This window comes from Lemur catta, unplaced genomic scaffold (assembly GCF_020740605.2).
Source record: "Lemur catta isolate mLemCat1 unplaced genomic scaffold, mLemCat1.pri scaffold_156_ctg1, whole genome shotgun sequence".
In the NCBI taxonomy this organism is placed as follows: Eukaryota; Metazoa; Chordata; class Mammalia; order Primates; family Lemuridae; genus Lemur; species Lemur catta.
This window is the reverse complement of record NW_025423778.1, coordinates 23,717-49,719: the sequence shown is the minus strand read 5'-3', so window position 1 is coordinate 49,719 and position 26,003 is coordinate 23,717. Positions and strand designations below refer to the sequence as shown.

The 26,003-nt window shown below is 53.1% G+C and overlaps 5 non-coding genes and 5 pseudogenes across 5 annotated transcripts; all 10 read right to left on the bottom strand.

The window, feature by feature from the left end:
• Positions 1-3,175: 3,175 nt before the first annotated feature.
• On the bottom strand, positions 3,176-3,294 carry LOC123629486. The gene has a single exon (XR_006732092.1). It is a non-coding gene; the product is annotated as a 5S ribosomal RNA (ribosomal RNA).
• A 1,199-nt stretch (positions 3,295-4,493) lies between these two features.
• On the bottom strand, positions 4,494-4,614 carry LOC123629499 (annotated as a pseudogene).
• A 3,450-nt stretch (positions 4,615-8,064) lies between these two features.
• LOC123629483 lies at positions 8,065-8,183 on the bottom strand. The gene has a single exon (XR_006732089.1). It is a non-coding gene; the product is annotated as a 5S ribosomal RNA (ribosomal RNA).
• Positions 8,184-9,382: 1,199 nt separating this feature from the next.
• Positions 9,383-9,503, bottom strand: LOC123629498 (annotated as a pseudogene).
• A 3,462-nt stretch (positions 9,504-12,965) lies between these two features.
• Positions 12,966-13,084, bottom strand: LOC123629482. The gene has a single exon (XR_006732088.1). It is a non-coding gene; the product is annotated as a 5S ribosomal RNA (ribosomal RNA).
• Positions 13,085-14,284: 1,200 nt separating this feature from the next.
• LOC123629497 lies at positions 14,285-14,405 on the bottom strand (annotated as a pseudogene).
• A 3,462-nt stretch (positions 14,406-17,867) lies between these two features.
• On the bottom strand, positions 17,868-17,986 carry LOC123629481. The gene has a single exon (XR_006732087.1). It is a non-coding gene; the product is annotated as a 5S ribosomal RNA (ribosomal RNA).
• A 1,200-nt stretch (positions 17,987-19,186) lies between these two features.
• On the bottom strand, positions 19,187-19,307 carry LOC123629496 (annotated as a pseudogene).
• A 3,463-nt stretch (positions 19,308-22,770) lies between these two features.
• Positions 22,771-22,889, bottom strand: LOC123629480. Its single transcript, XR_006732085.1, has one exon. It is a non-coding gene; the product is annotated as a 5S ribosomal RNA (ribosomal RNA).
• A 1,200-nt stretch (positions 22,890-24,089) lies between these two features.
• On the bottom strand, positions 24,090-24,210 carry LOC123629495 (annotated as a pseudogene).
• Between the last annotated feature and the right edge of the window lie 1,793 nt (positions 24,211-26,003).

The window sequence follows — 26,003 nt, the reverse complement described above, 5'->3', positions numbered from 1 at the left end:
GAGCCCACATGAAGGCTCAGGGAAATATTCCAAAGGAGTGTGACGTGGCTCAGAGCTCCTTGGACATGAGCAGACTGGCTTCGGCGGACGGCAGCTCTTACATTTTCACAGTGGAGCAGCCGGAAAAGTAGAAAGTTCCTTCCTCGCCTTTCCTACTTCATGCAGTGGGAACCAGTCCACGGTTCTATGGTGCATGGCTACGATTATTCTGTGGGATCCTGCAAAGAAGAAATGCTGTTGGTGTCTTTGGGGACTGGGAATTTGGGTGTGAGAGGAAGAGGTGAAATCGATCAAGTCATGTAAAAAAAAACTCTCAGTTCTCCGTTTGAACTTGGATTATCAGTGGAAACTCAATGTGTTTTCCTGTAATTTTTTTTCTTTTCTTCCTTTATTTATGTATTTATTTATTTTTTTATTTTTAGTTTTTCCACGGAAAGTGCCGAGACATAGGTGCGAACTCAACAGTAGTGCATTTCAGCAGCATCTAGATCGTGGTCTCCGCCAACCATCGTTATTAAACGGTCCTAAGACTTACTGGAGACATAGGCTGACTTGAAGTCTGGGGCGGGAAACGGACGCTTCTTGTACTGGGAAGCGTGGATGCTATGATATCCAACAGGACGAGGGTCACGTCAAAAGACACAGGAACCAGAATGAGTAGACTCCCGTTTGCCAAACACAGGACGGTTTGATCGCCAGTAAGTATAATAATTGCAAGATATTGAAACACATTAGATACGTTTAAATCCGCGATGAAACCCCTCACAATGCGAAAATAACTCGGGTCACTGCGGACAGCGGTAGGAAACAAAGGGAAATGGTGACAACCGGGGCTGCCCCCGACTAGTCGCGATGTATGGACACTCTTTCAAAAGACATCTCAACCCCTCACAAGGTAGGTACTGTATTTGGACTGGATCCAAAGAAACTGAAATGAGCGTGTGTGTCTCAGGGAAACGCAAATATTGAGTACTTGCTGTTATCTCTAATACGGTGAAATTTTTAGATGGAATAATGTGGCTGTGAGTACACTGAAAAATGGAAGAAAGCCTCTACCTTTGATAGAAACATATTGACTTTTTATCGATGGAGGGATATTATTAAGGGGATCATGAACTTAAGGTAGGAGGGGTATAAAGGAAACAAGATCTGGCCAGGGGTTGGTGATTTCTTGAGTCAGGGGAGTGAGAAAATATTCTACTATTCTGTCCGATTTTGTTTCTATTTCAAATTTCCCATCATGAAAAGTTTCCAAAGATACCATGAACAGGATCAAAAACAAGCTGCAAACAGGACAAGGTATCTGTAGCCCATATAATTGGCAAAATGTTACTGTTACAGAATATCTACGTTTTATATGCTTAATGCGCCTTTGGCCCTGTGTCCTCATTATTAGTCAAGGAAATACGGAATAAAAAATGAAGCCAGATATAGTTTCCAACTCACCGGATTGAGGAAACTTAAGAAACTGATCACTGTGTTGGCTTTGAGGAAAACTCTTGCACTCACCCTGCTGATATGGGAGGCGAAATTATAGAACCATTTGGAAAACAATGCAGCATAAATGGATATGAATAAACACTGGCATAATTCAGGAGCAAGCATATTCTCTGAGTAGCACGTACCAGAGAGAAGATAGGGCACATGTGACCAGGAAGCATCTAGGGTAATCCTCACGGGAGCCCCTTGTACACGGACCTAGTCAAAGATCGCATAAAGATACTTCGACTGATTCGTGCAGTGCCATTCTCTAGCAGTGCTGATGAACTGCAGCTTCCTGTGTAAGCAAGGAGTATTCTCCAAACAGAAGGTTTCCCCTGGCACACAAGTTACCCAGAAGGAATCCAGAATCGTTCCACATGTATTCTATAAACTGTGAAATTAACAAACTACCTCAATGAGATAGTCCTATAACAGAGAGCAAAAACTTTCAAAGGAAAAGCCAGGAAAAGGATGACAGTCGAGATGGGATTTGTTTGGGAGAAGCGTTTCTGTGGTTCCACGCCTTGAGAAAAAGATACCCAGCGGCTTCCGACATATGCATCAACTCCCATTTTTATAAGGTGAGTGGTGGGGTTTTGGTACGGTTAATTCGATTTAATATAATAATCATACTGATAATCATGATCATTATTATCATTCTTTAACATACCCCTTTCCCAAATTAAAAGAAAAAGAGAAAGAAGCAGATAGTAAGTTTCTAGTTATACACCCTGCTTAAATTGGATTATTTATTAATTTGGGGGAAATGATTAGTTTGGGGACTCTGTGTCCGTCTATCGAGGACTACGGGATAGCCTCTCCATGGATTTGAGCCATCATGTACGTTTTTACTAAGTTTTCCATCGAAGTTGGCACCTTTGCCCCGTAGGTGCCGCGTAGATTTTCTGTGACTTTGAGTGTTATCCTTTTGAAAGATTGCATTCATTAGTGTGTATTGGCGAGGAAATAAGAAACATCGAAACTATCGATGGAATGTTGATTTCACCTAGAGCTATCTTGCTGGACTCCCCTAGGATTTCTACAGGTCTCCCGTGCATAGGGGAAAACATTCTATTTTGAGAACCGTAGGAGGTGAGGAAAATGAAGAAAGGTGATTTTCCTTTCCCACATATTATTAGTGTTTTCCCTTGTTGTAGTACATTTTTGGAGCGTCTCTTGCAGGATCGAACGGAAGGATTTCCTATCAACACCCTGGTCTTGCTCGTGACTTTCCAAAGAATGTTTCTACTTCTTAAGCCTTCAGAATATTTTCTAAAGATTTAGACGTTTGAAAAGTGTCTCTAGATGTCTTCGCATCTGGATTCTTGAATTATGTTACCGTGAACGAATAGCCAACTGTTTAGATTCTCTTCTTCTGCATATGTGGATAGGGTCCAATTTTTCCTTTCCTAGGGTGGTAACGTGGTCATCTCCTTGGACAACTTTAGACTGTGTCCTGAATTCAGAGCCGGTCGGTCAGAAGTTCCGGAGGCCCGGACCTGCGGCAGGTGTGTGAGGGGCGACAGCCTCGGGGACTGAGCCTCCACATCTCCAATCTGACCCTCTCTCCAGGGGCCACGGGGCAGGGTCCGGGCCGGCCGGGGGCGGGAGCCGGGGCGGGCGCGGAGGGCGAAGGCCCCCCCCTCCCCTTCCCAGCCCAGGGGGGCGGGACAGAAAAAGAGGCAGAGCAAAAAGCCTACGACACCCGGGATTCCCAGGCGGTCTCCCATCCAAGTACTAACCGGGCCCGACCCTGCTTAGCTTCCGAGATCAGACGAGATCGGGCGCGTTCAGGGTGGTCTGGCCGTAGACGACGGTGGCCGCCCCCCGGACGCCTCAAGAGGCCGAGCTGCTGGGACGCGTCCCTCCCTGCGCCGTCGGGTCCCTCCCGCCGCCCTGGCCCATCGCTAGCCCACCTGCCAGTATCGGGGTGGGGTTGGGGGGCCAGGCGGGGCCTGACGGGTTTCGCGCGCGCACCCCCCCACCCCCACCCAAACCACGGGCGCACCACCGTCCCACACCCCGAGGAGCAGACCCACGGGCACGCGCGCAGGGACAGGCTTCCACGCGTGGGGGCGGAGGGCCAGAGCCGGAGAGTGCGGGAGACAGGGCCCTCCGCCGGCCCACGCGAGGGCACGGTGGGGAGGGGCTTTGGGGCGGGGCCGGCACGAGGAGGCAGGGCCGCGCCTGCCGCCGGTCCTTCACCCGGAGGTCCTGAAGACCTGCAGTGTCCCCCCCACCCCGCCACCCCACCCCCGTCTGGGGAGGACCCTTCTGCCCCGATTCCCCTCAGGGCCTGCGTGTGGCAGCAGCCCCCGCGCGGGGGCGGGGGGCGGCGGGGCGGGCCAGAGCCCGCTATCCTGTGGCCCGGTGGGGTGGGGTTTGGGGTGGGAAGCCACGGGTCGGGGGGCCGGTGGGTGGTTTGGGTTTGGCTGCGTGCGCTCCGTGTGCTGTTGTGCGTCCTCTCTGCCCGGGTGGCCGGAAACTCGCCCTGTGCGGCGCGCCGGTGTGTCTCTCGGGAGCCCCGGCGGTGGCGAGGAGCCCGCCCGGCGTGAGGCCCGGGCCCGAGGCCCGGGTGTGCGGCGGAGAGGAAGTGCACGGTCGGCCGGGGGTCCGGGGGCCCAGGACAAGGTTTGCCGCCGTGGGCTGTCCCGCGCCGGGTGTACGCGACGTCCCGGAGTGCGGGGCGGGGGGTGCGGGGTGTGGGGGAGAGGAGACCCAGCGGCACTCAGGGATCCCGCCGCCCGCCCGGCCCGGTGTGGGGCCCAGGGCTGGGGCTCCGCTGCCGGCCGAACAGGAACGGAACGGCTGGGACGCTCTGCCGCTGCCGCCACCTGGCGGTGGTGTTGCAGCGGGGGAGAGGGGAGGACGCCCTGGGCGGGGGCAGCGGGCCGCGCCGGCGGGGGGGCGGGGGAGTGCCAGGGGCCGAGGGCGAAAGTGGAGGCGGGCACAGAACGCCGGGGCGCCCCCACCCCCGTCCCCTCGGCGGGCGGGACAAAAGAAGAGGCAAAAGCCTGCAGCACCTGGTATTCCCAGGCGGTCTCCCATCCAAGTACTAACCGGGCCCCCGACCCTGCTTAGCTTCCCAGATCAGACGAGATCGGGCACGTTCAGGGTGCTATGGCCCTAGACGGCGGCGGCTGTCCCCGGACGCCTCAAGAGGCCGAGCTGCTACGCGGCCCTCCCGGCCCAGCGCCCCCCACCCGACCCCGCGCCCTCCTGCTGCCCAGTAGCCTTCAGAGCCTCGCTCTCTAGCTGCTACATACACACCAAACACTCAACACTTTGCCACAAACACATACACCAATGACAACAAAAATCAAACACTCAATAGCACATCTATTCAAAGCACGGAGGACACAAACGGGAGGGCAATGTGTGACTTGTGAGATTCTACAGACGTCAGGAGCCCACATGAAGGCTCAGGGAAATATTCCAAAGGAGTGTGACGTGGCTCAGAGCTCCTTGGACATGAGCAGACTGGCTTCGGCGGACGGCAGCTCTTACATTTTCACAGTGGAGCAGCCGGAAAAGTAGAAAGTTCCTTCCTCGCCTTTCCTACTTCATGCAGTGGGAACCAGTCCACGGTTCTATGGTGCATGGCTACGATTATTCTGTGGGATCCTGCAAAGAAGAAATGCTGTTGGTGTCTTTGGGGACTGGGAATTTGGGTGTGAGAGGAAGAGGTGAAATCGATCAAGTCATGTAAAAAAAACCTCTCAGTTCTCCGTTTGAACTTGGATTATCAGTGGAAACTCAATGTGTTTTCCTGTAATTTTTTTTTCTTTTCTTCCTTTATTTATTTATTTATTTATTTATTTATTTTTAGTTTTTCCACGGAAAGTGCCGAGACATAGGTGCGAACTCAACAGTAGTGCATTTCAGCAGCATCTAGATCGTGGTCTCCGCCAACCATCGTTATTAAACGGTCCTAAGACTTACTGGAGACATAGGCTGACTTGAAGTCTGGGGCGGGAAACGGACGCTTCTTGTACTGGGAAGCGTGGATGCTATGATATCCAACAGGACGAGGGTCACGTCAAAAGACACAGGAACCAGAATGAGTAGACTCCCGTTTGCCAAACACAGGACGGTTTGATCGCCAGTAAGTATAATAATTGCAAGATATTGAAACACATTAGATACGTTTAAATCCGCGATGAAACCCCTCACAATGCGAAAGTAACTCGGGTCACTGCGGACAGCGGTAGGAAACAAAGGGAAATGGTGACAACCGGGGCTGCCCCCGACTAGTCGCGATGTATGGACACTCTTTCAAAAGACATCTCAACCCCTCACAAGGTAGGTACTGTATTTGGACTGGATCCAAAGAAACTGAAATGAGCGTGTGTGTCTCAGGGAAACGCAAACATTGAGTACTTGCTGTTATCTCTAATACGGTGAAATTTTTAGATGGAATAATGTGGCTGTGAGTACACTGAAAAATGGAAGAAAGCCTCTACCTTTGATAGAAACATATTGACTTTTTATCGATGGAGGGATATTATTAAGGGGATCATGAACTTAAGGTAGGAGGGGTATAAAGGAAACAAGATCTGGCCAGGGGTTGGTGATTTCTTGAGTCAGGGGAGTGAGAAAATATTCTACTATTCTGTCCGATTTTGTTTCTATTTCAAATTTCCCATCATGAAAAGTTTCCAAAGATACCATGAACAGGATCAAAAACAAGCTGCAAACAGGACAAGGTATCTGTAGCCCATATAATTGGCAAAATGTTACTGTTACAGAATATCTATGTTTTATATGCTTAATGCGCCTTTGGCCCTGTGTCCTCATTATTAGTCAAGGAAATACGGAATAAAAAATGAAGCCAGATATAGTTTCCAACTCACCGGATTGAGGAAACTTAGGAAACTGATCACTGTGTTGGCTTTGAGGAAAACTCTTGCACTCACCCTGCTGATATGGGAGGCGAAATTATAGAACCATTTGGAAAACAATGCAGCATAAATGGATATGAATAAACACTGGCATAATTCAGGAGCAAGCATATTCTCTGAGTAGCACGTACCAGAGAGAAGATAGGGCACATGTGACCAGGAAGCATCTAGGGTAATCCTCACGGGAGCCCCTTGTACACGGACCTAGTCAAAGATCGCATAAAGATACTTCGACTGATTCGTGCAGTGCCATTCTCTAGCAGCGCTGATGAACTGCAGCTTCCTGTGTAAGCAAGGAGTATTCTCCAAACAGAAGGTTTCCCCTGGCACACAAGTTACCCAGAAGGAATCCAGAATCGTTCCACATGTATTCTATAAACTGTGAAATTAACAAACTACCTCAATGAGATAGTCCTATAACAGAGAGCAAAAACTTTCAAAGGAAAAGCCAGGAAAAGGATGACAGTCGAGATGGGATTTGTTTGGGAGAAGCGTTTCTGTGGTTCCACGCCTTGAGAAAAAGATACACAGCGGCTTCCGACATATGCATCAACTCCCATTTTTATAAGGTGAGTGGTGGGGTTTTGGTACGGTTAATTCGATTTAATATAATAATCATACTGATAATCATGATCATTATTATCATTCTTTAACATACCCCTTTCCCAAATTAAAAGAAAAAGAGAAAGAAGCAGATAGTAAGTTTCTAGTTATACACCCTGCTTAAATTGGATTATTTATTAATTTGGGGGAAATGATTAGTTTGGGGACTCTGTGTCCGTCTATCGAGGACTACGGGATAGCCTCTCCATGGATTTGAGCCATCATGTACGTTTTTACTAAGTTTTCCATCGAAGTTGGCACCTTTGCCCCGTAGGTGCCGCGTAGATTTTCTGTGACTTTGAGTGTTATCCTTTTGAAAGATTGCATTCATTAGTGTGTATTGGCGAGGAAATAAGAAACATCGAAACTATCGATGGAATGTTGATTTCACCTAGAGCTATCTTGCTGGACTCCCCTAGGATTTCTACAGGTCTCCCGTGCATAGGGGAAAACATTCTATTTTGAGAACCGTAGGAGGTGAGGAAAATGAAGAAAGGTGATTTTCCTTTCCCACATATTATTAGTGTTTTCCCTTGTTGTAGTACATTTTTGGAGCGTCTCTTGCAGGATCGAACGGAAGGATTTCCTATCAACACCCTGGTCTTGCTCGTGACTTTCCAAAGAATGTTTCTACTTCTTAAGCCTTCAGAATATTTTCTAAAGATTTAGACGTTTGAAAAGTGTCTCTAGATGTCTTCGCATCTGGATTCTTGAATTATGTTACCGTGAACGAATAGCCAACTGTTTAGATTCTCTTCTTCTGCATATGTGGATAGGGTCCAATTTTTCCTTTCCTAGGGTGGTAACGTGGTCATCTCCTTGGACAACTTTAGACTGTGTCCTGAATTCAGAGCCGGTCGGTCAGAAGTTCCGGAGGCCCGGACCTGCGGCAGGTGTGTGAGGGGCGACAGCCTCGGGGACTGAGCCTCCACATCTCCAATCTGACCCTCTCTCCAGGGGCCACGGGGCAGGGTCCGGGCCGGCCGGGGGCGGGAGCCGGGGCGGGCGCGGAGGGCGAAGGCCCCCCCCTCCCCTTCCCAGCCCAGGGGGGCGGGACAGAAAAAGAGGCAGAGCAAAAAGCCTACGGCACCCGGGATTCCCAGGCGGTCTCCCATCCAAGTACTAACCGGGCCCGACCCTGCTTAGCTTCCGAGATCAGACGAGATCGGGCGCGTTCAGGGTGGTCTGGCCGTAGACGACGGTGGCCGCCCCCCGGACGCCTCAAGAGGCCGAGCTGCTGGGACGCGTCCCTCCCTGCGCCGTCGGGTCCCTCCCGCCGCCCTGGCCCATCGCTAGCCCACCTGCCAGTATCGGGGTGGGGTTGGGGGGCCAGGCGGGGCCTGACGGGTTTCGCGCGCGCACCCCCCCACCCCCACCCAAACCACGGGCGCACCACCGTCCCACACCCCGAGGAGCAGACCCACGGGCACGCGCGCAGGGACAGGCTTCCACGCGTGGGGGCGGAGGGCCAGAGCCGGAGAGTGCGGGAGACAGGGCCCTCCGCCGGCCCACGCGAGGGCACGGTGGGGAGGGGCTTTGGGGCGGGGCCGGCACGAGGAGGCAGGGCCGCGCCTGCCGCCGGTCCTTCACCCGGAGGTCCTGAAGACCTGCAGTGTCCCCCCCACCCCGCCACCCCACCCCCGTCTGGGGAGGACCCTTCTGCCCCGATTCCCCTCAGGGCCTGCGTGTGGCAGCAGCCCCCGCGCGGGGGCGGGGGGCGGCGGGGCGGGCCAGAGCCCGCTATCCTGTGGCCCGGTGGGGTGGGGTTTGGGGTGGGAAGCCACGGGTCGGGGGGCCGGTGGGTGGTTTGGGTTTGGCTGCGTGCGCTCCGTGTGCTGTTGTGCGTCCTCTCTGCCCGGGTGGCCGGAAACTCGCCCTGTGCGGCGCGCCAGTGTGTCTCTCGGGAGCCCCGGCGGTGGCGAGGAGCCCGCCCGGCGTGAGGCCCGGGCCCGAGGCCCGGGTGTGCGGCGGAGAGGAAGTGCACGGTCGGCCGGGGGTCCGGGGGCCCAGGACAAGGTTTGCCGCCGTGGGCTGTCCCGCGCCGGGTGTACGCGACGTCCCGGAGTGCGGGGCGGGGGGTGCGGGGTGTGGGGGAGAGGAGACCCAGCGGCACTCAGGGATCCCGCCGCCCGCCCGGCCCGGTGTGGGGCCCAGGGCTGGGGCTCCGCTGCCGGCCGAACAGGAACGGAACGGCTGGGACGCTCTGCCGCTGCCGCCACCTGGCGGTGGTGTTGCAGCGGGGGAGAGGGGAGGACGCCCTGGGCGGGGGCAGCGGGCCGCGCCGGCGGGGGGGCGGGGGAGTGCCAGGGGCCGAGGGCGAAAGTGGAGGCGGGCACAGAACGCCGGGGCGCCCCCACCCCCGTCCCCTCGGCGGGCGGGACAAAAGAAGAGGCAAAAGCCTGCAGCACCTGGTATTCCCAGGCGGTCTCCCATCCAAGTACTAACCGGGCCCCCGACCCTGCTTAGCTTCCCAGATCAGACGAGATCGGGCACGTTCAGGGTGCTATGGCCCTAGACGGCGGCGGCTGTCCCCGGACGCCTCAAGAGGCCGAGCTGCTACGCGGCCCTCCCGGCCCAGCGCCCCCCACCCGACCCCGCGCCCTCCTGCTGCCCAGTAGCCTTCAGAGCCTCGCTCTCTAGCTGCTACATACACACCAAACACTCAACACTTTGCCACAAACACATACACCAATGACAACAAAAATCAAACACTCAATAGCACATCTATTCAAAGCACGGAGGACACAAACGGGAGGGCAATGTGTGACTTGTGAGATTCTACAGACGTCAGGAGCCCACATGAAGGCTCAGGGAAATATTCCAAAGGAGTGTGACGTGGCTCAGAGCTCCTTGGACATGAGCAGACTGGCTTCGGCGGACGGCAGCTCTTACATTTTCACAGTGGAGCAGCCGGAAAAGTAGAAAGTTCCTTCCTCGCCTTTCCTACTTCATGCAGTGGGAACCAGTCCACGGTTCTATGGTGCATGGCTACGATTATTCTGTGGGATCCTGCAAAGAAGAAATGCTGTTGGTGTCTTTGGGGACTGGGAATTTGGGTGTGAGAGGAAGAGGTGAAATCGATCAAGTCATGTAAAAAAAAACTCTCAGTTCTCCGTTTGAACTTGGATTATCAGTGGAAACTCAATGTGTTTTCCTGTAATTTTTTTTTCTTTTCTTCCTTTATTTATGTATTTATTTATTTATTTATTTATTTTTTTATTTTTAGTTTTTCCACGGAAAGTGCCGAGACATAGGTGCGAACTCAACAGTAGTGCATTTCAGCAGCATCTAGATCGTGGTCTCCGCCAACCATCGTTATTAAACGGTCCTAAGACTTACTGGAGACATAGGCTGACTTGAAGTCTGGGGCGGGAAACGGACGCTTCTTGTACTGGGAAGCGTGGATGCTATGATATCCAACAGGACGAGGGTCACGTCAAAAGACACAGGAACCAGAATGAGTAGACTCCCGTTTGCCAAACACAGGACGGTTTGATCGCCAGTAAGTATAATAATTGCAAGATATTGAAACACATTAGATACGTTTAAATCCGCGATGAAACCCCTCACAATGCGAAAATAACTCGGGTCACTGCGGACAGCGGTAGGAAACAAAGGGAAATGGTGACAACCGGGGCTGCCCCCGACTAGTCGCGATGTATGGACACTCTTTCAAAAGACATCTCAACCCCTCACAAGGTAGGTACTGTATTTGGACTGGATCCAAAGAAACTGAAATGAGCGTGTGTGTCTCAGGGAAACGCAAACATTGAGTACTTGCTGTTTTCTCTAATACGGTGAAATTTTTAGATGGAATAATGTGGCTGTGAGTACACTGAAAAATGGAAGAAAGCCTCTACCTTTGATAGAAACATATTGACTTTTTATCGATGGAGGGATATTATTAAGGGGATCATGAACTTAAGGTAGGAGGGGTATAAAGGAAACAAGATCTGGCCAGGGGTTGGTGATTTCTTGAGTCAGGGGAGTGAGAAAATATTCTACTATTCTGTCCGATTTTGTTTCTATTTCAAATTTCCCATCATGAAAAGTTTCCAAAGATACCATGAACAGGATCAAAAACAAGCTGCAAACAGGACAAGGTATCTGTAGCCCATATAATTGGCAAAATGTTACTGTTACAGAATATCTACGTTTTATATGCTTAATGCGCCTTTGGCCCTGTGTCCTCATTATTAGTCAAGGAAATACGGAATAAAAAATGAAGCCAGATATAGTTTCCAACTCACCGGATTGAGGAAACTTAAGAAACTGATCACTGTGTTGGCTTTGAGGAAAACTCTTGCACTCACCCTGCTGATATGGGAGGCGAAATTATAGAACCATTTGGAAAACAATGCAGCATAAATGGATATGAATAAACACTGGCATAATTCAGGAGCAAGCATATTCTCTGAGTAGCACGTACCAGAGAGAATATAGGGCACATGTGACCAGGAAGCATCTAGGGTAATCCTCACGGGAGCCCCTTGTACACGGACCTAGTCAAAGATCGCATAAAGATACTTCGACTGATTCGTGCAGTGCCATTCTCTAGCAGCGCTGATGAACTGCAGCTTCCTGTGTAAGCAAGGAGTATTCTCCAAACAGAAGGTTTCCCCTGGCACACAAGTTACCCAGAAGGAATCCAGAATCGTTCCACATGTATTCTATAAACTGTGAAATTAACAAACTACCTCAATGAGATAGTCCTATAACAGAGAGCAAAAACTTTCAAAGGAAAAGCCAGGAAAAGGATGACAGTCGAGATGGGATTTGTTTGGGAGAAGCGTTTCTGTGGTTCCACGCCTTGAGAAAAAGATACACAGCGGCTTCCGACATATGCATCAACTCCCATTTTTATAAGGTGAGTGGTGGGGTTTTGGTACGGTTAATTCGATTTAATATAATAATCATACTGATAATCATGATCATTATTATCATTCTTTAACATACCCCTTTCCCAAATTAAAAGAAAAAGAGAAAGAAGCAGATAGTAAGTTTCTAGTTATACACCCTGCTTAAATTGGATTATTTATTAATTTGGGGGAAATGATTAGTTTGGGGACTCTGTGTCCGTCTATCGAGGACTACGGGATAGCCTCTCCATGGATTTGAGCCATCATGTACGTTTTTACTAAGTTTTCCATCGAAGTTGGCACCTTTGCCCCGTAGGTGCCGCGTAGATTTTCTGTGACTTTGAGTGTTATCCTTTTGAAAGATTGCATTCATTAGTGTGTATTGGCGAGGAAATAAGAAACATCGAAACTATCGATGGAATGTTGATTTCACCTAGAGCTATCTTGCTGGACTCCCCTAGGATTTCTACAGGTCTCCCGTGCATAGGGGAAAACATTCTATTTTGAGAACCGTAGGAGGTGAGGAAAATGAAGAAAGGTGATTTTCCTTTCCCACATATTATTAGTGTTTTCCCTTGTTGTAGTACATTTTTGGAGCGTCTCTTGCAGGATCGAACGGAAGGATTTCCTATCAACACCCTGGTCTTGCTCGTGACTTTCCAAAGAATGTTTCTACTTCTTAAGCCTTCAGAATATTTTCTAAAGATTTAGACGTTTGAAAAGTGTCTCTAGATGTCTTCGCATCTGGATTCTTGAATTATGTTACCGTGAACGAATAGCCAACTGTTTAGATTCTCTTCTTCTGCATATGTGGATAGGGTCCAATTTTTCCTTTCCTAGGGTGGTAACGTGGTCATCTCCTTGGACAACTTTAGACTGTGTCCTGAATTCAGAGCCGGTCGGTCAGAAGTTCCGGAGGCCCGGACCTGCGGCAGGTGTGTGAGGGGCGACAGCCTCGGGGACTGAGCCTCCACATCTCCAATCTGACCCTCTCTCCAGGGGCCACGGGGCAGGGTCCGGGCCGGCCGGGGGCGGGAGCCGGGGCGGGCGCGGAGGGCGAAGGCCCCCCCCTCCCCTTCCCAGCCCAGGGGGGCGGGACAGAAAAAGAGGCAGAGCAAAAAGCCTACGGCACCCGGGATTCCCAGGCGGTCTCCCATCCAAGTACTAACCGGGCCCGACCCTGCTTAGCTTCCGAGATCAGACGAGATCGGGCGCGTTCAGGGTGGTCTGGCCGTAGACGACGGTGGCCGCCCCCCGGACGCCTCAAGAGGCCGAGCTGCTGGGACGCGTCCCTCCCTGCGCCGTCGGGTCCCTCCCGCCGCCCTGGCCCATCGCTAGCCCACCTGCCAGTATCGGGGTGGGGTTGGGGGGCCAGGCGGGGCCTGACGGGTTTCGCGCGCGCACCCCCCCACCCCCACCCAAACCACGGGCGCACCACCGTCCCACACCCCGAGGAGCAGACCCACGGGCACGCGCGCAGGGACAGGCTTCCACGCGTGGGGGCGGAGGGCCAGAGCCGGAGAGTGCGGGAGACAGGGCCCTCCGCCGGCCCACGCGAGGGCACGGTGGGGAGGGGCTTTGGGGCGGGGCCGGCACGAGGAGGCAGGGCCGCGCCTGCCGCCGGTCCTTCACCCGGAGGTCCTGAAGACCTGCAGTGTCCCCCCCACCCCGCCACCCCACCCCCGTCTGGGGAGGACCCTTCTGCCCCGATTCCCCTCAGGGCCTGCGTGTGGCAGCAGCCCCCGCGCGGGGGCGGGGGGCGGCGGGGCGGGCCAGAGCCCGCTATCCTGTGGCCCGGTGGGGTGGGGTTTGGGGTGGGAAGCCACGGGTCGGGGGGCCGGTGGGTGGTTTGGGTTTGGCTGCGTGCGCTCCGTGTGCTGTTGTGCGTCCTCTCTGCCCGGGTGGCCGGAAACTCGCCCTGTGCGGCGCGCCAGTGTGTCTCTCGGGAGCCCCGGCGGTGGCGAGGAGCCCGCCCGGCGTGAGGCCCGGGCCCGAGGCCCGGGTGTGCGGCGGAGAGGAAGTGCACGGTCGGCCGGGGGTCCGGGGGCCCAGGACAAGGTTTGCCGCCGTGGGCTGTCCCGCGCCGGGTGTACGCGACGTCCCGGAGTGCGGGGCGGGGGGTGCGGGGTGTGGGGGAGAGGAGACCCAGCGGCACTCAGGGATCCCGCCGCCCGCCCGGCCCGGTGTGGGGCCCAGGGCTGGGGCTCCGCTGCCGGCCGAACAGGAACGGAACGGCTGGGACGCTCTGCCGCTGCCGCCACCTGGCGGTGGTGTTGCAGCGGGGGAGAGGGGAGGACGCCCTGGGCGGGGGCAGCGGGCCGCGCCGGCGGGGGGGGCGGGGGAGTGCCAGGGGCCGAGGGCGAAAGTGGAGGCGGGCACAGAACGCCGGGGCGCCCCCACCCCCGTCCCCTCGGCGGGCGGGACAAAAGAAGAGGCAAAAGCCTGCAGCACCTGGTATTCCCAGGCGGTCTCCCATCCAAGTACTAACCGGGCCCCCGACCCTGCTTAGCTTCCCAGATCAGACGAGATCGGGCACGTTCAGGGTGCTATGGCCCTAGACGGCGGCGGCTGTCCCCGGACGCCTCAAGAGGCCGAGCTGCTACGCGGCCCTCCCGGCCCAGCGCCCCCCACCCGACCCCGCGCCCTCCTGCTGCCCAGTAGCCTTCAGAGCCTCGCTCTCTAGCTGCTACATACACACCAAACACTCAACACTTTGCCACAAACACATACACCAATGACAACAAAAATCAAACACTCAATAGCACATCTATTCAAAGCACGGAGGACACAAACGGGAGGGCAATGTGTGACTTGTGAGATTCTACAGACGTCAGGAGCCCACATGAAGGCTCAGGGAAATATTCCAAAGGAGTGTGACGTGGCTCAGAGCTCCTTGGACATGAGCAGACTGGCTTCGGCGGACGGCAGCTCTTACATTTTCACAGTGGAGCAGCCGGAAAAGTAGAAAGTTCCTTCCTCGCCTTTCCTACTTCATGCAGTGGGAACCAGTCCACGGTTCTATGGTGCATGGCTACGATTATTCTGTGGGATCCTGCAAAGAAGAAATGCTGTTGGTGTCTTTGGGGACTGGGAATTTGGGTGTGAGAGGAAGAGGTGAAATCGATCAAGTCATGTAAAAAAAAACTCTCAGTTCTCCGTTTGAACTTGGATTATCAGTGGAAACTCAATGTGTTTTCCTGTAATTTTTTTTTCTTTTCTTCCTTTATTTATGTATTTATTTATTTATTTATTTATTTTTTTATTTTTAGTTTTTCCACGGAAAGTGCCGAGACATAGGTGCGAACTCAACAGTAGTGCATTTCAGCAGCATCTAGATCGTGGTCTCCGCCAACCATCGTTATTAAACGGTCCTAAGACTTACTGGAGACATAGGCTGACTTGAAGTCTGGGGCGGGAAACGGACGCTTCTTGTACTGGGAAGCGTGGATGCTATGATATCCAACAGGACGAGGGTCACGTCAAAAGACACAGGAACCAGAATGAGTAGACTCCCGTTTGCCAAACACAGGACGGTTTGATCGCCAGTAAGTATAATAATTGCAAGATATTGAAACACATTAGATACGTTTAAATCCGCGATGAAACCCCTCACAATGCGAAAATAACTCGGGTCACTGCGGACAGCGGTAGGAAACAAAGGGAAATGGTGACAACCGGGGCTGCCCCCGACTAGTCGCGATGTATGGACACTCTTTCAAAAGACATCTCAACCCCTCACAAGGTAGGTACTGTATTTGGACTGGATCCAAAGAAACTGAAATGAGCGTGTGTGTCTCAGGGAAACGCAAACATTGAGTACTTGCTGTTTTCTCTAATACGGTGAAATTTTTAGATGGAATAATGTGGCTGTGAGTACACTGAAAAATGGAAGAAAGCCTCTACCTTTGATAGAAACATATTGACTTTTTATCGATGGAGGGATATTATTAAGGGGATCATGAACTTAAGGTAGGAGGGGTATAAAGGAAACAAGATCTGGCCAGGGGTTGGTGATTTCTTGAGTCAGGGGAGTGAGAAAATATTCTACTATTCTGTCCGATTTTGTTTCTATTTCAAATTTCCCATCATGAAAAGTTTCCAAAGATACCATGAACAGGATCAAAAACAAGCTGCAAACAGGACAAGGTATCTGTAGCCCATATAATTGGCAAAATGTTACTGTTACAGAATATCTACGTTTTATATGCTTAATGCGCCTTTGGCCCTGTGTCCTCATTATTAGTCAAGGAAATACGGAATAAAAAATGAAGCCAGATATAGTTTCCAACTCACCGGATTGAGGAAACTTAAGAAACTGATCACTGTGTTGGCTTTGAGGAAAACTCTTGCACTCACCCTGCTGATATGGGAGGCGAAATTATAGAACCATTTGGAAAACAATGCAGCATAAATGGATATGAATAAACACTGGCATAATTCAGGAGCAAGCATATTCTCTGAGTAGCACGTACCAGAGAGAATATAGGGCACATGTGACCAGGAAGCATCTAGGGTAATCCTCACGGGAGCCCCTTGTACACGGACCTAGTCAAAGATCGCATAAAGATACTTCGACTGATTCGTGCAGTGCCATTCTCTAGCAGCGCTGATGAACTGCAGCTTCCTGTGTAAGCAAGGAGTATTCTCCAAACAGAAGGTTTCCCCTGGCACACAAGTTACCCAGAAGGAATCCAGAATCGTTCCACATGTATTCTATAAACTGTGAAATTAACAAACTACCTCAATGAGATAGTCCTATAACAGAGAGCAAAAACTTTCAAAGGAAAAGCCAGGAAAAGGATGACAGTCGAGATGGGATTTGTTTGGGAGAAGCGTTTCTGTGGTTCCACGCCTTGAGAAAAAGATACACAGCGGCTTCCGACATATGCATCAACTCCCATTTTTATAAGGTGAGTGGTGGGGTTTTGGTACGGTTAATTCGATTTAATATAATAATCATACTGATAATCATGATCATTATTATCATTCTTTAACATACCCCTTTCCCAAATTAAAAGAAAAAGAGAAAGAAGCAGATAGTAAGTTTCTAGTTATACACCCTGCTTAAATTGGATTATTTATTAATTTGGGGGAAATGATTAGTTTGGGGACTCTGTGTCCGTCTATCGAGGACTACGGGATAGCCTCTCCATGGATTTGAGCCATCATGTACGTTTTTACTAAGTTTTCCATCGAAGTTGGCACCTTTGCCCCGTAGGTGCCGCGTAGATTTTCTGTGACTTTGAGTGTTATCCTTTTGAAAGATTGCATTCATTAGTGTGTATTGGCGAGGAAATAAGAAACATCGAAACTATCGATGGAATGTTGATTTCACCTAGAGCTATCTTGCTGGACTCCCCTAGGATTTCTACAGGTCTCCCGTGCATAGGGGAAAACATTCTATTTTGAGAACCGTAGGAGGTGAGGAAAATGAAGAAAGGTGATTTTCCTTTCCCACATATTATTAGTGTTTTCCCTTGTTGTAGTACATTTTTGGAGCGTCTCTTGCAGGATCGAACGGAAGGATTTCCTATCAACACCCTGGTCTTGCTCGTGACTTTCCAAAGAATGTTTCTACTTCTTAAGCCTTCAGAATATTTTCTAAAGATTTAGACGTTTGAAAAGTGTCTCTAGATGTCTTCGCATCTGGATTCTTGAATTATGTTACCGTGAACGAATAGCCAACTGTTTAGATTCTCTTCTTCTGCATATGTGGATAGGGTCCAATTTTTCCTTTCCTAGGGTGGTAACGTGGTCATCTCCTTGGACAACTTTAGACTGTGTCCTGAATTCAGAGCCGGTCGGTCAGAAGTTCCGGAGGCCCGGACCTGCGGCAGGTGTGTGAGGGGCGACAGCCTCGGGGACTGAGCCTCCACATCTCCAATCTGACCCTCTCTCCAGGGGCCACGGGGCAGGGTCCGGGCCGGCCGGGGGCGGGAGCCGGGGCGGGCGCGGAGGGCGAAGGCCCCCCCCTCCCCTTCCCAGCCCAGGGGGGCGGGACAGAAAAAGAGGCAGAGCAAAAAGCCTACGGCACCCGGGATTCCCAGGCGGTCTCCCATCCAAGTACTAACCGGGCCCGACCCTGCTTAGCTTCCGAGATCAGACGAGATCGGGCGCGTTCAGGGTGGTCTGGCCGTAGACGACGGTGGCCGCCCCCCGGACGCCTCAAGAGGCCGAGCTGCTGGGACGCGTCCCTCCCTGCGCCGTCGGGTCCCTCCCGCCGCCCTGGCCCATCGCTAGCCCACCTGCCAGTATCGGGGTGGGGTTGGGGGGCCAGGCGGGGCCTGACGGGTTTCGCGCGCGCACCCCCCCACCCCCACCCAAACCACGGGCGCACCACCGTCCCACACCCCGAGGAGCAGACCCACGGGCACGCGCGCAGGGACAGGCTTCCACGCGTGGGGGCGGAGGGCCAGAGCCGGAGAGTGCGGGAGACAGGGCCCTCCGCCGGCCCACGCGAGGGCACGGTGGGGAGGGGCTTTGGGGCGGGGCCGGCACGAGGAGGCAGGGCCGCGCCTGCCGCCGGTCCTTCACCCGGAGGTCCTGAAGACCTGCAGTGTCCCCCCCACCCCGCCACCCCACCCCCGTCTGGGGAGGACCCTTCTGCCCCGATTCCCCTCAGGGCCTGCGTGTGGCAGCAGCCCCCGCGCGGGGGCGGGGGGCGGCGGGGCGGGCCAGAGCCCGCTATCCTGTGGCCCGGTGGGGTGGGGTTTGGGGTGGGAAGCCACGGGTCGGGGGGCCGGTGGGTGGTTTGGGTTTGGCTGCGTGCGCTCCGTGTGCTGTTGTGCGTCCTCTCTGCCCGGGTGGCCGGAAACTCGCCCTGTGCGGCGCGCCAGTGTGTCTCTCGGGAGCCCCGGCGGTGGCGAGGAGCCCGCCCGGCGTGAGGCCCGGGCCCGAGGCCCGGGTGTGCGGCGGAGAGGAAGTGCACGGTCGGCCGGGGGTCCGGGGGCCCAGGACAAGGTTTGCCGCCGTGGGCTGTCCCGCGCCGGGTGTACGCGACGTCCCGGAGTGCGGGGCGGGGGGTGCGGGGTGTGGGGGAGAGGAGACCCAGCGGCACTCAGGGATCCCGCCGCCCGCCCGGCCCGGTGTGGGGCCCAGGGCTGGGGCTCCGCTGCCGGCCGAACAGGAACGGAACGGCTGGGACGCTCTGCCGCTGCCGCCACCTGGCGGTGGTGTTGCAGCGGGGGAGAGGGGAGGACGCCCTGGGCGGGGGGCAGCGGGCCGCGCCGGCGGGGGGGCGGGGGAGTGCCAGGGGCCGAGGGCGAAAGTGGAGGCGGGCACAGAACGCCGGGGCCCTCCCACCCCCGACCCCTCGGCGGGCGGGACAAAAGAAGAGGCAAAAGCCTGCAGCACCTGGTATTCCCAGGCGGTCTCCCATCCAAGTACTAACCGGGCCCCCGACCCTGCTTAGCTTCCCAGATCAGACGAGATCGGGCACGTTCAGGGTGCTATGGCCCTAGACGGCGGCGGCTGTCCCCGGACGCCTCAAGAGGCCGAGCTGCTACGCGGCCCTCCCGGCCCAGCGCCTCCCACCCGACCCCGCGCCCTCCTGCTGCCCAGTAGCCTTCAGAGCCTCGCTCTCTAGCTGCTACATACACACCAAACACTCAACACTTTGCCACAAACACATACACCAATGACAACAAAAATCAAACACTCAATAGCACATCTATTCAAAGCACGGAGGACACAAACGGGAGGGCAATGTGTGACTTGTGAGATTCTACAGACGTCAGGAGCCCACATGAAGGCTCAGGGAAATATTCCAAAGGAGTGTGACGTGGCTCAGAGCTCCTTGGACATGAGCAGACTGGCTTCGGCGGACGGCAGCTCTTACATTTTCACAGTGGAGCAGCCGGAAAAGTAGAAAGTTCCTTCCTCGCCTTTCCTACTTCATGCAGTGGGAACCAGTCCACGGTTCTATGGTGCATGGCTACGATTATTCTGTGGGATCCTGCAAAGAAGAAATGCTGTTGGTGTCTTTGGGGACTGGGAATTTGGGTGTGAGAGGAAGAGGTGAAATCGATCAAGTCATGTAAAAAAAAAACTCTCAGTTCTCCGTTTGAACTTGGATTATCAGTGGAAACTCAATGTGTTTTCCTGTAATTTTTTTTTCTTTTCTTCCTTTATTTATGTATTTATTTATTTATTTATTTATTTTTTTATTTTTAGTTTTTCCACGGAAAGTGCCGAGACATAGGTGCGAACTCAACAGTAGTGCATTTCAGCAGCATCTAGATCGTGGTCTCCGCCAACCATCGTTATTAAACGGTCCTAAGACTTACTGGAGACATAGGCTGACTTGAAGTCTGGGGCGGGAAACGGACGCTTCTTGTACTGGGAAGCGTGGATGCTATGATATCCAACAGGACGAGGGTCACGTCAAAAGACACAGGAACCAGAATGAGTAGACTCCCGTTTGCCAAACACAGGACGGTTTGATCGCCAGTAAGTATAATAATTGCAAGATATTGAAACACATTAGATACGTTTAAATCCGCGATGAAACCCCTCACAATGCGAAAATAACTCGGGTCACTGCGGACAGCGGTAGGAAACAAAGGGAAATGGTGACAACCGGGGCTGCCCCCGACTAGTCGCGATGTATGGACACTCTTTCAAAAGACATCTCAACCCCTCACAAGGTAGGTACTGTATTTGGACTGGATCCAAAGAAACTGAAATGAGCGTGTGTGTCTCAGGGAAACGCAAACATTGAGTACTTGCTGTTTTCTCTAATACGGTGAAATTTTTAGATGGAATAATGTGGCTGTGAGTACACTGAAAAATGGAAGAAAGCCTCTACCTTTGATAGAAACATATTGACTTTTTATCGATGGAGGGATATCATTAAGGGGATCATGAACTTAAGGTAGGAGGGGTATAAAGGAAACAAGATCTGGCCAGGGGTTGGTGATTTCTTGAGTCAGGGGAGTGAGAAAATATTCTACTATTCTGTCCGATTTTGTTTCTATTTCAAATTTCCCATCATGAAAAGTTTCCAAAGATACCATGAACAGGATCAAAAACAAGCTGCAAACAGGACAAGGTATCTGTAGCCCATATAATTGGCAAAATGTTACTGTTACAGAATATCTACGTTTTATATGCTTAATGCGCCTTTGGCCCTGTGTCCTCATTATTAGTCAAGGAAATACGGAATAAAAAATGAAGCCAGATATAGTTTCCAACTCACCGGATTGAGGAAACTTAAGAAACTGATCACTGTGTTGGCTTTGAGGAAAACTCTTGCACTCACCCTGCTGATATGGGAGGCGAAATTATAGAACCATTTGGAAAACAATGCAGCATAAATGGATATGAATAAACACTGGCATAATTCAGGAGCAAGCATATTCTCTGAGTAGCACGTACCAGAGAGAATATAGGGCACATGTGACCAGGAAGCATCTAGGGTAATCCTCACGGGAGCCCCTTGTACACGGACCTAGTCAAAGATCGCATAAAGATACTTCGACTGATTCGTGCAGTGCCATTCTCTAGCAGCGCTGATGAACTGCAGCTTCCTGTGTAAGCAAGGAGTATTCTCCAAACAGAAGGTTTCCCCTGGCACACAAGTTACCCAGAAGGAATCCAGAATCGTTCCACATGTATTCTATAAACTGTGAAATTAACAAACTACCTCAATGAGATAGTCCTATAACAGAGAGCAAAAACTTTCAAAGGAAAAGCCAGGAAAAGGATGACAGTCGAGATGGGATTTGTTTGGGAGAAGCGTTTCTGTGGTTCCACGCCTTGAGAAAAAGATACACAGCGGCTTCCGACATATGCATCAACTCCCATTTTTATAAGGTGAGTGGTGGGGTTTTGGTACGGTTAATTCGATTTAATATAATAATCATACTGATAATCATGATCATTATTATCATTCTTTAACATACCCCTTTCCCAAATTAAAAGAAAAAGAGAAAGAAGCAGATAGTAAGTTTCTAGTTATACACCCTGCTTAAATTGGATTATTTATTAATTTGGGGGAAATGATTAGTTTGGGGACTCTGTGTCCGTCTATCGAGGACTACGGGATAGCCTCTCCATGGATTTGAGCCATCATGTACGTTTTTACTAAGTTTTCCATCGAAGTTGGCACCTTTGCCCCGTAGGTGCCGCGTAGATTTTCTGTGACTTTGAGTGTTATCCTTTTGAAAGATTGCATTCATTAGTGTGTATTGGCGAGGAAATAAGAAACATCGAAACTATCGATGGAATGTTGATTTCACCTAGAGCTATCTTGCTGGACTCCCCTAGGATTTCTACAGGTCTCCCGTGCATAGGGGAAAACATTCTATTTTGAGAACCGTAGGAGGTGAGGAAAATGAAGAAAGGTGATTTTCCTTTCCCACATATTATTAGTGTTTTCCCTTGTTGTAGTACATTTTTGGAGCGTCTCTTGCAGGATCGAACGGAAGGATTTCCTATCAACACCCTGGTCTTGCTCGTGACTTTCCAAAGAATGTTTCTACTTCTTAAGCCTTCAGAATATTTTCTAAAGATTTAGACGTTTGAAAAGTGTCTCTAGATGTCTTCGCATCTGGATTCTTGAATTATGTTACCGTGAACGAATAGCCAACTGTTTAGATTCTCTTCTTCTGCATATGTGGATAGGGTCCAATTTTTCCTTTCCTAGGGTGGTAACGTGGTCATCTCCTTGGACAACTTTAGACTGTGTCCTGAATTCAGAGCCGGTCGGTCAGAAGTTCCGGAGGCCCGGACCTGCGGCAGGTGTGTGAGGGGCGACAGCCTCGGGGACTGAGCCTCCACATCTCCAATCTGACCCTCTCTCCAGGGGCCACGGGGCAGGGTCCGGGCCGGCCGGGGGCGGGAGCCGGGGCGGGCGCGGAGGGCGAAGGCCCCCCCCTCCCCTTCCCAGCCCAGGGGGGCGGGACAGAAAAAGAGGCAGAGCAAAAAGCCTACGGCACCCGGGATTCCCAGGCGGTCTCCCATCCAAGTACTAACCGGGCCCGACCCTGCTTAGCTTCCGAGATCAGACGAGATCGGGCGCGTTCAGGGTGGTCTGGCCGTAGACGACGGTGGCCGCCCCCCGGACGCCTCAAGAGGCCGAGCTGCTGGGACGCGTCCCTCCCTGCGCCGTCGGGTCCCTCCCGCCGCCCTGGCCCATCGCTAGCCCACCTGCCAGTATCGGGGTGGGGTTGGGGGGCCAGGCGGGGCCTGACGGGTTTCGCGCGCGCACCCCCCCCACCCCCACCCAAACCACGGGCGCACCACCGTCCCACACCCCGAGGAGCAGACCCACGGGCACGCGCGCAGGGACAGGCTTCCACGCGTGGGGGCGGAGGGCCAGAGCCGGAGAGTGCGGGAGACAGGGCCCTCCGCCGGCCCACGCGAGGGCACGGTGGGGAGGGGCTTTGGGGCGGGGCCGGCACGAGGAGGCAGGGCCGCGCCTGCCGCCGGTCCTTCACCCGGAGGTCCTGAAGACCTGCAGTGTCCCCCCCACCCCGCCACCCCACCCCCGTCTGGGGAGGACCCTTCTGCCCCGATTCCCCTCAGGGCCTGCGTGTGGCAGCAGCCCCCGCGCGGGGGCGGGGGGCGGCGGGGCGGGCCAGAGCCCGCTATCCTGTGGCCCGGTGGGGTGGGGTTTGGGGTGGGAAGCCACGGGTCGGGGGGCCGGTGGGTGGTTTGGGTTTGGCTGCGTGCGCTCCGTGTGCTGTTGTGCGTCCTCTCTGCCCGGGTGGCCGGAAACTCGCCCTGTGCGGCGCGCCAGTGTGTCTCTCGGGAGCCCCGGCGGTGGCGAGGAGCCCGCCCGGCGTGAGGCCCGGGCCCGAGGCCCGGGTGTGCGGCGGAGAGGAAGTGCACGGTCGGCCGGGGGTCCGGGGGCCCAGGACAAGGTTTGCCGCCGTGGGCTGTCCCGCGCCGGGTGTACGCGACGTCCCGGAGTGCGGGGCGGGGGGTGCGGGGTGTGGGGGAGAGGAGACCCAGCGGCACTCAGGGATCCCGCCGCCCGCCCGGCCCGGTGTGGGGCCCAGGGCTGGGGCTCCGCTGCCGGCCGAACAGGAACGGAACGGCTGGGACGCTCTGCCGCTGCCGCCACCTGGCGGTGGTGTTGCAGCGGGGGAGAGGGGAGGACGCCCTGGGCGGGGGCAGCGGGCCGCGCCGGCGGGGGGGCGGGGGAGTGCCAGGGGCCGAGGGCGAAAGTGGAGGCGGGCACAGAACGCCGGGGCCCTCCCACCCCCGACCCCTCGGCGGGCGGGACAAAAGAAGAGGCAAAAGCCTGCAGCACCTGGTATTCCCAGGCGGTCTCCCATCCAAGTACTAACCGGGCCCCCGACCCTGCTTAGCTTCCCAGATCAGACGAGATCGGGCACGTTCAGGGTGCTATGGCCCTAGACGGCGGCGGCTGTCCCCGGACGCCTCAAGAGGCCGAGCTGCTACGCGGCCCTCCCGGCCCAGCGCCTCCCACCCGACCCCGCGCCCTCCTGCTGCCCAGTAGCCTTCAGAGCCTCGCTCTCTAGCTGCTACATACACACCAAACACTCAACACTTTGCCACAAACACATACACCAATGACAACAAAAATCAAACACTCAATAGCACATCTATTCAAAGCACGGAGGACACAAACGGGAGGGCAATGTGTGACTTGTGAGATTCTACAGACGTCAGGAGCCCACATGAAGGCTCAGGGAAATATTCCAAAGGAGTGTGACGTGGCTCAGAGCTCCTTGGACATGAGCAGACTGGCTTCGGCGGACGGCAGCTCTTACATTTTCACAGTGGAGCAGCCGGAAAAGTAGAAAGTTCCTTCCTCGCCTTTCCTACTTCATGCAGTGGGAACCAGTCCACGGTTCTATGGTGCATGGCTACGATTATTCTGTGGGATCCTGCAAAGAAGAAATGCTGTTGGTGTCTTTGGGGACTGGGAATTTGGGTGTGAGAGGAAGAGGTGAAATCGATCAAGTCATGTAAAAAAAAACTCTCAGTTCTCCGTTTGAACTTGGATTATCAGTGGAAACTCAATGTGTTTTCCTGTAATTTTTTTTTCTTTTCTTCCTTTATTTATGTATTTATTTATTTTTTTATTTTTAGTTTTTCCACGGAAAGTGCCGAGACATAGGTGCGAACTCAACAGTAGTGCATTTCAGCAGCATCTAGATCGTGGTCTCCGCCAACCATCGTTATTAAACGGTCCTAAGACTTACTGGAGACATAGGCTGACTTGAAGTCTGGGGCGGGAAACGGACGCTTCTTGTACTGGGAAGCGTGGATGCTATGATATCCAACAGGACGAGGGTCACGTCAAAAGACACAGGAACCAGAATGAGTAGACTCCCGTTTGCCAAACACAGGACGGTTTGATCGCCAGTAAGTATAATAATTGCAAGATATTGAAACACATTAGATACGTTTAAATCCGCGATGAAACCCCTCACAATGCGAAAATAACTCGGGTCACTGCGGACAGCGGTAGGAAACAAAGGGAAATGGTGACAACCGGGGCTGCCCCCGACTAGTCGCGATGTATGGACACTCTTTCAAAAGACATCTCAACCCCTCACAAGGTAGGTACTGTATTTGGACTGGATCCAAAGAAACTGAAATGAGCGTGTGTGTCTCAGGGAAACGCAAATATTGAGTACTTGCTGTTATCTCTAATACGGTGAAATTTTTAGATGGAATAATGTGGCTGTGAGTACACTGAAAAATGGAAGAAAGCCTCTACCTTTGATAGAAACATATTGACTTTTTATCGATGGAGGGATATTATTAAGGGGATCATGAACTTAAGGTAGGAGGGGTATAAAGGAAACAAGATCTGGCCAGGGGTTGGTGATTTCTTGAGTCAGGGGAGTGAGAAAATATTCTACTATTCTGTCCGATTTTGTTTCTATTTCAAATTTCCCATCATGAAAAGTTTCCAAAGATACCATGAACAGGATCAAAAACAAGCTGCAAACAGGACAAGGTATCTGTAGCCCATATAATTGGCAAAATGTTACTGTTACAGAATATCTACGTTTTATATGCTTAATGCGCCTTTGGCCCTGTGTCCTCATTATTAGTCAAGGAAATACGGAATAAAAAATGAAGCCAGATATAGTTTCCAACTCACCGGATTGAGGAAACTTAAGAAACTGATCACTGTGTTGGCTTTGAGGAAAACTCTTGCACTCACCCTGCTGAT